The following is a 14,183-nucleotide window of genomic DNA, read 5'->3' as shown; positions in this document are numbered from 1 at the left end:
ACACATTAAATCCCCAGAACCCACAGAAAAATAGCCCAGGCATTATGGCATGTATGCTTACAATTCCAGTGCTAGAGAGAACAAAGGGCAGGCAGATTCCTGGTGTTCTAACCAATGAGGGACACTGTTTCAGAGAAGGTAGATGATGTCTGAGGGTGTCTTCAGATATGTGCACCTGGATGTGTACATACAGGAAGGAGAGGAAGAGAGGGCACTGAGTGCACAGTCCTCTTTGGACCTTTTTTCTCTTTCTATCCCTAATCTCTTATTTCCTCATGTGTGACTTATATAAGGACAAGAAGGAAATAGGAGCAAGAGGAAAAGGAAGAGTGGGGGAGGGGAAAGAGGAGAGAGAGGAGATGGGGCTCAGTGTCATATCGCTCCAGTTGACAACTTCTTGAGGATGAGGTGGGACAGTGAACTCCTGGGGGAGACAGTCACCTAAGCTGTTTGGTTCATTTTTATGTGGTAGGCAAAGAGCAGAGGGCACCTCCCTCTGCTTGCGGAATGGAGTGTGGAGGGGGCTTTGAACAGAATGTGGGGCCGAGGTAAAGCTGAAAGGATGTGATATTCTCTAGATAGACTCGAGGAAGCCCCATGGACCAAGAACTGCTGGCCCGTGCAGTGCCCTGACTGTAGGAAGCCAGTTCACATCTCATTTGCAGGGCATGAAGTTTGGTTACAGTTGAATAGCTATATGGGAACTCGGGTCCTGGACTGCGTTAATGATCTTGCTAATGCTTCAAGCTGAAGAGACATGCAGAGACCTGATTCTGTGCCATCCAAGAAACGTCCATCTCTGGCTTCTAAATCTTGGTCTGCGACAGGGCTAGTAATGCAAAGGCACTTGGAGGGCCTCAACTGAGGGCCCGAGGGCATGGCCAGTGACTCATGTTCTGACTTCTCTGTTCTGGCCTGTTTCTCCCCCACCCCCGCTGCCCTTTCGAGTATAGTCAGAGACAGACTCTGTGGGGTGCTTGGGTGATGGAAATAGAAGGCTGGTATGTGCTGGCCAGCAGCTGCCTGCCCTTTTATGGAGTGAATAAAGTATGTACTATCTACCTGTGAGTCCTTGAATTCTCTTCAACTTCCCAATTGCCTGAGGCCCTCTTCCTTTCCTGATGTTGGTGCGTGGACCGCACATGGGGTGTGGTGCACAGTCCTCATAAATGGGCTCAGTGACCCTACAAGAGAGGCTAAAAGGAGCCCCGTGAAGACACAGCAGGACATACTGATAAAACAGAGAGCAATCCAGACTCAGAATCTGCTAGCACCTTGACAGTAGCCTTCCAAGACTCTAGAGCCTTGAGAAATTCTATTATTCACAAAGTCACCCGATCAAAAGCATTTTTTAATAGCAAACTAGACCAAGAAAGGCATTATGTACTAAATCCTTTATTGTATTAGCAAATGCCTCCTTGTAGGAGAGAGTACAAGAGACTGAAGTTGGCAGGTGTCAGAAATAATGTAGGATGTCAACCCCAAACTGAAGCTACACGCTGCTCCTGAAGGGACAGCTGCTGCTGGGCCCTAGTCAGTTGTCACCAAAAAGAAATGTGGTCCTAGTTTTGAAAACTTGTCAGCCTTTTTGAAAGAGGAGAGATCTTGTTTGGGGGTATTTTTTTTTCCTGTGTGGTAAAGAAAGCAATGAATTCAAAAGTTTTCTCATAATGATGTGGCCACATAAAACTTAATCACAAGCAGGCTCCTCTACTGACCCTTCTAACCCTCTCATGCATCTTTCCATCCATCTATTATCTGCCCACACACATCTGTGCATGCATGCATCTATTCCTTTGCCTAGCTATTCACTCATTCACACACTCAAACTGTGTATCCGTTAACTTACCTATACATCCATCCATCCATCCATCCATCCATCCATCCATCCATCCATTAATCTGCTCACCCACCCATCCATTTGACCATCCATCTATGTGTCTATCCATTTCTCTTGCATGGCCAAGATCCACTCTCTCTCAAATGATGGAAGCATTTATTTTGCTCCATCTTCTCTCTCTGCCTTGGGCCACCGGAAGCCTTATTTCTGCCCAAGTTCAAGCAGATTATAAATGTGTGAGGTGGTACATATGTGCACCGTCTGTGCCTGCCTCTCTTAATAGGAAAAGTTGTGGTTTCCCTTCTCTTTCTTTGCTGTGCTGCCTGAAGTAGGAGTGTATTTTTTTTCTCCCCTTGGATTTGAGCCTTCGCAAGTGTTCCAGAAGAAAATTAAACCAAATAGAGAATTAGATTCCCCTCCCTTTTCTTGGAAATATCTTGCCACTGGGCCACGCTCCCTGGGAATTAAATAACTCTTCAAAAGGAGATCAGAAATAGATTTCTCAGTGGGGTTTCTAGACGTCAGTAAATGAATTTATGGAAAATGGGTTAGGCTTGGCAAACTTTAAGCTGAGATCTGGTGACTGTGTAATCTCTGTACAAATAGCTCTTTTTTTTTTTTTTAAACCTTCTCCTTCTCTATCATCAATTAGAACAATTGCTCTTTAGTTCAGTTGTCCAGCTTGATGCTGATGGATGGGAAAGTGGATGTGGTAATTGTTTAGCATATGTTGAGATAAATTCTTGACATATGCAGTAGCAGCTACAGTTTGGGGTTCAGTGGTAGGAATCCAGTGTGAGCTACACTGCCAGGTTGCCATCAGGGCTACACATCTGTGACTGTTTCCTCATTGGTCAAATTGGAGAAAGCTTCATGTCTCCTCCCAAACTGAAAACACTTTGCTTATGATAACGTAAATGCATCTTAGAGCTCTTCCGTCCAGTTCGAGTTAGTCATAGGAGAGAGTATTTAGATGAAGAATCCGGAGGGAGCAATATTGAGAAACAGGATGGAGGACCCATGGGCAGAGGAATTAATACTGAGAAGCAAGATGGAGGAGCCAAGGTCTACCTGGCAGCTGCACACAGGGGCCGTTTGAAGCTGCCCAGGGATTGCAGGCGTGATGCAAGCTTTCTCTCTCACCTTAGACCATTTGACCTGCTGCTTGCCCACCAAGCCATCCTACCCTGGTGTATGGGTAAAATAAAATACGGTAGTGTCACAGACAGTCTGAGGCTTCTCACTTACGACCTTCATGCTTCCTTTCTGCCAAACAAGCACGATTGCCGTGGGAAGGTCATAGGAAAGATGAAGCTAACATCCACGTAGAGCAAGAAGCCGCTTCAGGTCAGGTCTCCCCACAGCAGCACCTGAAAGGCAGCTTTGCAGCTGGGCTAATATGAAAGGACAGGTCAGGATCCCCACCCCCACTCCCCTGCAGTGCCCGAGGAGAGGAAAGCATAATAGCAATGGCAACCATCCTCTTGATATGGGCCAGGTACTTCACAGACGTTACTTCTTGTAACAGTGCCAGCAATCCTCTGAAAGCAGGACTCTCTGTGCCCTTGTAATAACGGAGGAAATAGAGGCACTGGGGGAGATTGAAATAATGTCTCTTGAGTCCAAGTAAGTGGGACAGTCAGGATAGGGTTGAAACAAAGGAGACCCTAAAGCCTACAAAGGCTAAATAGGAAAAAGGGTGTGGAGCCTTCCTGCAGACTAGAGTGGCTGACAAAGTGCAGGGATGTAAGGTGGGAGGAGCCCTGTGGACCCCTGACCATCCCTCATCCCTCTTCACCATCACTGATGCTACTTCCTCTTCCTCCTCCTCTACCTCTTCCTTGCCCTTCTCTTTTCTCTTCCTCCACTTTCTCATTGCATTGCTGCTGTTGAGGAGCTGAGCTCTGGCTCCTGACCATGCCAGCCATACTCCTGTCTTAGTTCGTTGGTGGTTTCTGATGAGATAGGAATTTCTGGAAGATGCAAAACTCCATAGTATTTAAGTGTCAGGAGCCCAGAACAATTCCCATCCTGAGTTACCAGCTGTGTGAACTCATCAGATTTCTCATCTTGCTAGGCCTCAGTTTCCCTCTCTTGACAATGCAGCCAGTGCCCACATCCTTCTAAGCAGGCTGCTATGAAGCCAAGGGGACCCTATTGCAAAGGGCTTGAGCAGCGTTGCGGGGCACAGAAAACTGTCTATCTTTCTGCCCTGGAGGATCTGTCTCCCACATGTGCCTCTCTGACCTTCCTAACCTTCCATTTTCCCATCCCAGCCTCTTCCTAGGCCTCATGCCTACTTCATGCTAAGCATAGATGAAGTCAGGACAGGGATGAAACAAAAGAGATGCTAAGGTTTACAAAGGCTAAATACTGCCTCTCTGACCCATTATAGAAAAAGTGTGTGGAGCCTGGTTGCAGAATAGAGCTGCTGACAGAGTGTAATAGTATAAGGTGTGCACCATTATACCATTATACCTGACCATCCCCAACCAAGCATGCTAAGTATTCTCACAGTTAAGTGCGTACAGACATATGCTAGTGTAGGCTTAGATTTTTTTTTTCGCCAAACCTACTTTATTTACGGTTCCTAAGAGCTTTACCTCCCTTCAACCCTCTCTTTCCCCTCCCTCCACAACCATAGGTAGGAGATTAGTAGGGAAAAGGGCTGTAGTCCCCTTTTATCTATTTCCTGCTGATTAGAGTCTATGGCCGATGGGTCGTTAGGAGATTACCAGACACAGTCGTCAGGATACGTCAGGATAGCAGCAGTCCAGTCCAAAGGCCAACACGAAGCAGCAACATGAAGTCAGCAAAAGCCGAAAGACTCAGTTGGATTGCCTGAAGAAGATCTCTAGAATGTATCCTCTCTGTGATGCCAAGTGTTGGAGCACAAAGATCAGCGCAGCGATGTCAATCCAAAAATCAATGTCTCACTGTGTTTGGGCCTCCATATATCTCCTCTCCTCAGAGTGCACCCACAGATGTTCTCAGCTGGCCAAAGTCATGCCCTTCTCACATGAGAGCTCACAGCAAAACATCACGTGCCCTCCCACAAGCCAACCTGGGCAAAACATCACATGCCCAGCTTGCAGCAAAACAGTACATGACAAAACCCAGTCTTCAAGGAAACCAAAGATTTCTGCTTCAACTCAGTCTTTCTGTGCTATCTTCAGGGAGCTGAATCTAGGATCCCTATAGCCCAACAAGTCCATGGACGTTTAAATGTAAGTCTCTCAGACAGGATGATGTAGTATTTGCACATAATCTGTGTGACTCCCTGGTGCCCTTCAAATCCTCTCTAGATGACTCCGATTGCCAAGGCAATGCAAACGCAGTTGTAATAGGTGTTGTTCATCTTATCCGGGGAACAGGAACAAAGAGAAAGTCTGTGTATGTTCACTATGTACAACTTCCCTTCTCTTTTCAGAGTCTGGCTCATTGATCCCATGGATACAGAGCCCCTAGAAACACAGTGTGTGCACAGCTGTGTGTATGCATACACCCGGAGAGAAGTGTCCATTTCTCTTGCTGCCTCTCTATTGTCTCATTCATCACCAGTGCCATAAACACCTGCTTTCTCTAGATAGGCATTTAACAAATTAATAAATGCTGGTTGAGTGAATGAGTAAAACCGTGTCTGCTGTTTTAAAAAATGTATTCGGGATGCCCCTGCTCCCCCAGGGCTGAGCCAGGGCAGCGTCCCAGCAACCTCGCTGTTCTGGGCGAGTTGAGGCAGTTTGGATGTGAGGGTACCAGAGGATACTGAAGAGAGGCTCCTCAGTAGCAGAGAGGTCATGGCCAATGAGAAGAAAGGGTGTCCTTTGGCCCAGTGGTTCATCTGGATTCCTTCCTTTCCTGTGAGCTCATCCTTTTCACTTCCTCCCCATGAGGCCTTAGCTGGCAGGTGACCGGGCAGCAGCTGTGCTGTCGGCAAAGCAGCAAAGCAGGGGAAGTATGTACAATTTCCTGAGAAGAGATCTAGGAGAGCAAGGTTCATAAAGAGGAAAGCATGGAGCCGAGGCCCAGCTGGCAGCCTGCTAACCTCATTTCCTGGGGACCCCAGCAACCTGCAGAGAGAAACAGGGTCTGGGAGGGGGCTTTCCACCAGGAGGATGGTGGGTCAGCACACAGCCTGGCTCCAGGGTGGAGGCGTCGCAGAGCCATCTTCATCTCTGGTGAAGCCAGTACAGGACTCTGTGGCCCTCGGGACGTCCTCAACAGCACTTTGTGTTGGAACTTTGCAAGCTGGTTTCAGCCCTTCAGACTCAAGCGTTTAACCTGACAAGTGAAGACCGCTTCAGAGTTCTCAAGCTTCTCTGGAGCATGTGGAGAAATGCAGCTTCTTTCTTTGTCTACCACAGCTCTGACTTTCCACTGCAGTTCCTAGCCGCGGGATAAAATGCAGGCCAGCCTCATGTCTGTGGCTTTGAATCGGCAGATCCAATTAGTTGTGCTAGTCTAATCAATTGTGTTATTTTTTTTTTTTCGAGACAGGGTTTTGCTATGTAGATTTGGCCTGGAACTCATGGCAATCCTCCTGCCTTAGCCTTCAGGATGCTGAGCCAACAATGTTGCTCAAAATTTGCATCTGGTTCCAGCTGATATCGCTCAGCAGCTAAAGGTGCCTGCTCCTGAGCCTGTTGACCTGAGTTTGAGCACTAGGACCCACATGACGTAAGGAGAGAGCCAACTCCTGAAAGTTCTCCTCCGAAGTCTACACTTTTTCCTTTAGCATGTGTGTGCGCGCACACACACACATATGATAAATATGTAAAGTATAAAATATTAAATTAAAACCTTGCACGGGTACTGAACACATTGAGTTTTTTTCCTTCTCAATCCTACACAGCACTGCCTGGCAATTATCTGTGGAGCAGTCACTCAGTAGCAGTGACTATAAGCAGCGTGGGGATGATGAAATGTATATAGGATGCTGTGCAAATTCTATGGCATTTTATGTAAGGGACTTTATAATGATATCCAAGCAAAATCCTGGAACAATCTCTGAGGACAGCAAGGGATGACCATACGTTTCAGTCCAATCCCATAAACATAGTTTGATGTAAGTCTTTAGAAGTCATGCTTAGTTTCTTTAGGTAAAAATGAAGCCTTCCCAGTCTTCATAGTTCGTTTCTGGAGTTTCAGTGTTTAGTGGTGGCAAATACTGAGGGGGCAGATGACCTCTGGATCCTCCTTGGAAACTGATGAAGAGTGGTCTGGGCTACTTCTTGCCCTGGACCTGTGTGGTTATGATAGGTCCATATCTGGTCATGTCTTCCATCTTTGCCCTTGCTGGAGACACTGTGGAAGGCCAAGAATCAATCATGTTAAGTCAACCTTCTAAACTTATACTTTTCTTTCATTACGACCCTCCGTGGGAAAGATCGAATATAAACAGTATAAACGTACACTTCAAATATACATTTTTTTGGTTGGCGCCTTGATAGAGAGAGACTATACACTCAAGATGAATTTAACTAAGAAAACTGAATGAAGAGAGCAAAGAAAGTGTCGCTGGGTTAACAGAACAGAGAGGAAACAAGGGCACCAGGGGACTGGCAATGGTGGGGAGCCGTGGCCACCCTTTGTTCTTAGGGAGAGAGACACTGAGGAGTAAGTGCACGGGAAAGTAGCAAGGCAAGATGAACTCTAGGCACAAACTTTGTAAACTATGGTCTATGGTCTACCACTTGTTTTGTAAGTAAAGTTTTAAAGCATAGCCAAACTCATTTACTTACACGCCATACTATCTGTAGCTACTTTATGATTCAGCTAAGGGGTAATAGTGACAGGAACTGAATTGCCTGTGACACTTAAATTATTTATTGTTTGGTCTTATACAGAGAAAGCTTGCTGATCGCTGCTTTTATGTGTTTCAAGTACAGCCCACTCCACTCATTTACTGAAGTTCAGACTCATCAGTTTCTTAAAATGTGACAGTAGTTATAGATTAGGCAACTGTACGCTTCAAGTTTTCAAAAAACGACTTTATTTAGGGTTCTTAAACACCTCTACCCCTCTTCCAATCTCCTACCCCTAGCTAGGAGAGCAAGCAGGTTGGTACGGACAAGGGATGTAGACTCTCTAGGTACTTGCTGCTGATTAGAATCATTGGGTTCTTTGGAACAATACCCATCTCAATCATCCGGATTCCAGAGGTCCAGTCAAACAGCAAATGATAGCAACAACCTCCAAATGTTCTCTGGAGCCCTTCTCTTCTAGGAGCATCTCAAAGTGAAATGAAGCCAAGTGATGCCAAATGATATAAAGCATAGCAAAGCAATGCAAAGCCAACTCTTTCTGTCTCTGGGCTCTTATTTATACGTTCTCAGAGTCCAAACAAGGATATTTTCCAGTTGGAAAAACCACACCTCTTGCACAAGGTAGTTTCCAGTTGGAAAATAACATGCAACTCTCCAGAGTCTATTTTCAGTGGTGGATAAAAGCATTTCCACATGCCATACTTGGGATTAAAACAAAAGCAAATTCTCATAACACAACCAAGTTTTTAAAGAAAACAAAACCTCCACTACAGGTATGTTTTGCTTATTTGCTTTTGTTTTTGTAGACAAGATTTTCATGCATCCCATGCTAGCTGAAACTTCCCATGTAACTGAGGCTGGCCTTGAGCTCCTGCTCCTCCTGCTTCTTACTTTTGGGTGTCAGGTATGTATTACCTGGCTGAGGTAAAATTTAACAATGAGGTTATGAGGTGGCCCTACTTCAATCTGACCAGTGTTTTTACAATAAGAAGAAGTGATAACACCAAAGTGTCCTTAGGGGACATCCTGAGGAGACCGAGGGAAAAGATAGCCAACAAGTCGAGGAGAGACATCTTACAGCTACCTACTGCAGAGGAATTTTAGTCCAGCAACATGGTTATTCTGGCAAGGATTCATATCCAAAGACCAAGGTCTCTGTGATCTGGCTAGAATATGGACACACACTTAGTATACACCTTTAATCCCAAACAATGACATCTAGTTGAGGGGCAGACAAAGTGATGAATCAGAGATAAGATGTGCCCAACTCTCAGGAGAACAGACAGAAAAGAGAGGATACCTAAGAGCAGTGCAGGAAGAAAAAGTGAGTTGGGTTCTGTGCAGTTCAGTTGAATGCAGTGGAGTTTGTGCAGTTCCATTCAGTTTTGTTGTTCAGTTTGTGTAGTCATTGCCGTCAGTGGAGTTCAGAGGTAGTTTTTCCAGGCAGAGCAATTCAGTGAGAAGTAGAAAGAAGCCAGTTTGAATCAATCAGCTTGCTCACACAAAGCTTTATCTTTAGAACTGTGAGAAAAGAAATACATGTTGTTAAAGGCCCTCTGTGTTTGTCACAGTAGCCCTGGAACCTGAATGAATGTGCTGAATATGTTACAGTGGGATATTTAAAGGAAGGAAGGGACTAGGTGGAATGTGCTCACTGTTCTCTCCCACTCCTGAACAACTGTGGACACAGTACCAGCTAAGCCAGTGTAAAGGTTCATCTCCCAGGGCTCAGAACAAGGTCCAAAGAGCAGAGGATGCGTGCAAGAGCAGAAAGTAAAATGTCTACTACATACACAGGAAGAGGAGAGAGAATGACTGCTGCAATGGTTCTCGTTAACACAGTATCGGCAGTTTTCTACTCTTGTGAGCATCTCTCTCCTAATTTCTTTCTAGCGGTGGGGGGAGGGGGAAGGTAAGGAATATCACAGACATAGAAAAACACTTTCACCCAGAAAGTATTCAGTAGGTGTTTCAAATAGATAAAAACGTAAAAGAAGCATGACACAGCAAGGAAAATTAACCAAAATTGCTTAATCACATCTCATCTTATCCTTGCTCAAAGTTCTCTGTTGCTTCAAAAGTGTGTACCAGGAGTTCCTTCTCACCAGATTTAAAGACTGGGTATCCGATTTATTCATCAAAAAAGCCTTTCTTTGTCTTCTTTAAAATTTCTTGTTTCTCACAGGGCTGTGTGGGCTCGGCCCTCTGTCCCCATAGTTTCCAGTAAAGGACCAGGTAGATTTAAAGTCACGTTGAGTTCAAGGGTGCTGCCTTCCCTCGCATCATTTTACAAGAACGGAGTTTCTGCTTCTCCCACTTTCTGGAATGGAGAGGACAGTGGATTTGGAGGTCTCAGCTCATCTTTCTGTTACCAAATTCTGCGAACTGTTTATCTAACAGGATAGTGTGCGCTGATGACCACTGCCAAACACATTGTTTCAATCAAGCTTGCAAAATGTTGACTTTTCTAATCTAATACTTTCTATATTTATTCTTTAAGTAAGAATTTACCCTTGCCAACCAGTTACCCTGAAATATAATCTTATTTAAAAGACAAAAGTTGCTTTCTTTATTGCTTTCACAACAAAGAGTTGGTAGGATTTTTTTTTTTGGTATGATTTTCTTGGTATTTTTTAAAACTCAGGATTTGGAGGCTGGGAGATGGCTCAGTCAGTAGCGAGCTTGTGAGCAGCTATGAAGACATTATCAAACACTGGTATTCAAGCAAGAAGCCAAGTGTGGCCAGTTGCTTTTTATCCCAGCACTGGTGAGGCATTGGCATCTGGATCCTGGGAGCTCAGTGATCATATAACTGTGTTTAAACAGTGAGCCCCAGGTCCATGTAAAAGATTCTGTTGAAAAAAATAGGATGGACAGCTCCCGGAGAACAACAGCCAAGTTTGACTTCTGGGATCACACACACACACACACACACACACACACACACACACACACAGAGAGAGAGAGAGAGAGAGAGACAGAGAGATACACAAATGTACAGAGCTTAAATTTTTATTTTATGTTTTAAAATCCATTGCTGTCAATATTTATTTGATGCCAAATTGTTCCATTTTCAGGCAGAGGGTGATTTAAAAAAAAATCAGTTCTTGTGTCCTTTTGACTCAACACCATTAGCCTTTGATAATGTCTTGGCTTTCCGGCACAGTAAGGCTCCCACGCTCATCTGGGTTAGCTCTCTCTCCAGTAATAAACCCTGAGTCTCTGCCCAGTTTCTCTAGAAAACAGAAGCTGAAGCAAAGCCACCTACTCAGATCCAACTGGGAAGAGCTCTGGGGAAGGAAGAAGTGCAAAAATCAAATAAAATCAAAGGCCAGGCAGAGAGCAAGAGAGATGCTCGCACAGTGGCTGTGCCCCAGGTTGCCTCCTCTTCTCAATAAACATAGTCAATTGCTTGGATGCTTGGAGCCTCTTGAGCCAGCAGGTATGAAATAGCCACACCCCAGAACAACTGAAGGTACCAGCCCACTGGCCATTTTCTCTTCTGTGTTCCTGTGGGCTCATCTTTGACCACACGGAGGGAAAGGGGGAGCCAGATTACCCATGTGTGCAGTCGAGGTAGTCTCTCTCCACACACTGCTGGGAGTTTGCTGGGGGTCCTCAGTGTGTGCTGGTAACAGTGGTCATGGCTTTGCGGCCAGTAGGACACTGTGTTGTTGTTAAATGGTGTGGATCCGGAGCACGGCAATAAGAACGAGGCTACTGATGCAAGAGGACCACTTAAGACTAGGCATATATCCAAAATTGGCTCAAGTACACAACAAGGATATTTGCTCAACCATGTTTGCAGCGGCTTTATTTGTGATAGCCAGAATCTGGAAACAACCCAGATGTCCATCATCGGAAGAATGGATACAGAAATTGTGGTACTTTTATACAATGGAATACTACTCAGCAATCAAAAACGAGGAAATCATGAAATTTGCAGGCAAATGGTGGGATCTAGAAAAGTTCATCCTGAGTGAGGTATCCCAGAAGGAGAAAGACACACATGGTATATACTCACTCATATAGTCCTATAAGATATGATAAATATAATGAAATCTATATACCTAAAGAAGATAAACAAGAAGGAGGACCCAGGGTTAGATGATCAATCCTCACTTAGAAAGACAAATGGGAGGTGTATTGGAAGTAGGAGAAAACAAGTAACAGGACAGGAGCCTACCACAGAGGGCCCCTGAAAGACTCTACCTAGCAGTGTATCAAAGCAGATACTAAGACTCATAACCAAACCTTCAGCAGAGTGCAGGGAATCATGTGAAAGAAGGGGGAGTTTGTATGACGTGGAAAGGATAGGAGCTCCACAAGGACCAAATATATCTGGGCACAGGGTCTTTTCTGAGACTGACACTCCACCAAGGACCATGTATGGATATAACCTAGAACCTCTGCTTGGATAAAGCCCGTGGTAGCTTAGTAACCAATTGGTTTCCCATAGTAAGGGGAACAGGGACTATTTCTGACAGGAACTCAATGGCAGGCTCTTTGACCTCCCCACCCCCCCCAAGGGAGGAGCAGTCCTGCTAGGCCACAGAGAAGGACTTTGCAGCCTGTCTTGAAGATACCTGATAAAACAGGGTCAGATGAAAGGGGAGGAGGTCCTCCCCAATTAGTGGACTTGGAAAGGGGTAGGGAGGAGATGAGGGAGGGAGGGAGGGTTTGGGAGGGAATGAGGGAGTGGGATACAGCTGGGATATAGCATTAATAAAATGTAACTAATAATAAAAATAAAATAATAAATAAATAAATACATAAATAAATAGACTAGGGTCTCAAATTGGCTGGTTCTGGTTTGTCCACGCCTTTTGCTACTTAGATTCAAGTGTGGGTTTAAGTCCTCCTCCAGTGTTTGGATTTAATAAGGAGCAAATTATCGGCACTTCTTTACTTAGAGTGGAAAGAAAATCCAGTTGTTTGAGGTAACGGCCTATTGCAAACTCAAAAGACTTAAAAGCAATTAGTAAATAAAGCTATGGCTCAATGGTCAAAATCCATATTCATCACCTCGATCCTCGGCTGCCTATTTTAGTCCTGCAACATCTGGTTCAATAGAACTTGAACCATCCACCCTGATGAAAACACTTCCCCAGGACTCCAGATCCTTGCATTTGACAGAGTCTGCTGTGACCAGTAGAGGAAGCCAACCTTCCCCGTGTCTCTCTCCCTCCAGGGAATGCTAGTAAAACAGTTATGTTTTCACTTGCTCTCTGGACCCAGGCATTTTAGCAACATGAGCCAGATTTGTTCTGCATCTTCACTGCATTTAGGGTGGTGATCCTACAAAATGACCTTGGTCTGGCCCTTTAGCTGTGACTTCACCCCACCGTTTTCAATCCAGATGATTGTGTCTGGGGAGTGAGATAATGGAAGACTCCCTGTCTTGTGGTTCTGAGCCCCTCCATCATGTCTGGTGGGTGGTACATGGGACTCTGGTCTGTGACAATGCCGTAGAAGAAATCATGAGAACAGGTCCAGTGTTCTGTCAACCCTCAGATGGGCGAAGAAGAAACAAACCCGTCTCTTGAGTAGCTGATGAAGAATTGACTTTTCACACCCAGTTAGAAAGCTTGATGTCATCTGCCTGCCTCAGTGGGGATACCTGGTTCCAGATGTGATCCTGAATCGGGAGCTCAGAATCAGCCCCTGCTGCTTTCACGTGTCACTTAGCATCTCAGCTAGAATGGCTTCAGTGAAAATGAACCATGTGTAGGGACCGTTCCTATCCCAAGGCTACTTTGGTTCCAGGCCTATTCTCTTGGCACCATAATGGCCAAGGGCAAGGCTGGCTAATATCAGATGGGTGTTTTTTACTCAACCCATAATTTCATTCATGTATCTCTTTCTCCAGGAATCCTGGCTCTGGGCCTTATTCAGTGCCTCTACTCTTGTCTCAGTACATTCTGCGTTGCTGTGACAGAAGGCATGAGCCAGAGTAATTTATAACTAACAGAAGCTTACTTGGCTAGTGCTTCTAGAAATTGGGAAATCCACAGGCATAGTCCTGACACTTGATGTGCACTAGGAAACTGGGTCATCCCAGGGTGGAAAGTGGAAGGGAAGAGGTATGTGGTTATTTCATGCATGTTGGTGAGGGAGCACCAAACTTCTCCCCTTCTTAATAACTCTTTTCCTTGATAACAGCCTTGACCTATTCATGAGGACGGTACTCTCCTGACCTAACCACCTCCATCTTGTCCATGTTTCGCTTCTCCTTCTAGGCATTCTAGTTTCCGGTGTAATTCCATTTCTCATGACTTAACACTAAGTACCACATTGTTTTCTGTTTGTTACCCGGAAGGTCTCATTGCATTGGAGATATTCATGGTGTGGTGCTTGAATGCGCTGACATAAGAGACACAGCAGAGAGTGGGGTGTAGCCCAGCAGTAAAGTGCTTACTCGGCATGCATGAGATTCAGTCCCCAGCTCTTCTTAAACTAGGGGTGGTAATGCACCTCTCTCATGCCAGCACTCAGAAAGTAGAGGCACGAGGACCAGAAGCCCAATGTTTTATATGAATACATACATATACATACACATATATACATACATACACACA

Source organism: Psammomys obesus, unplaced genomic scaffold (genome assembly GCF_907164565.1).
Source record: "Psammomys obesus unplaced genomic scaffold, mPsaObe1.curated_primary_1811, whole genome shotgun sequence".
Classification (NCBI taxonomy): domain Eukaryota; kingdom Metazoa; phylum Chordata; class Mammalia; order Rodentia; family Muridae; genus Psammomys; species Psammomys obesus.
Note: the sequence above shows the minus strand (reverse complement) of the source record.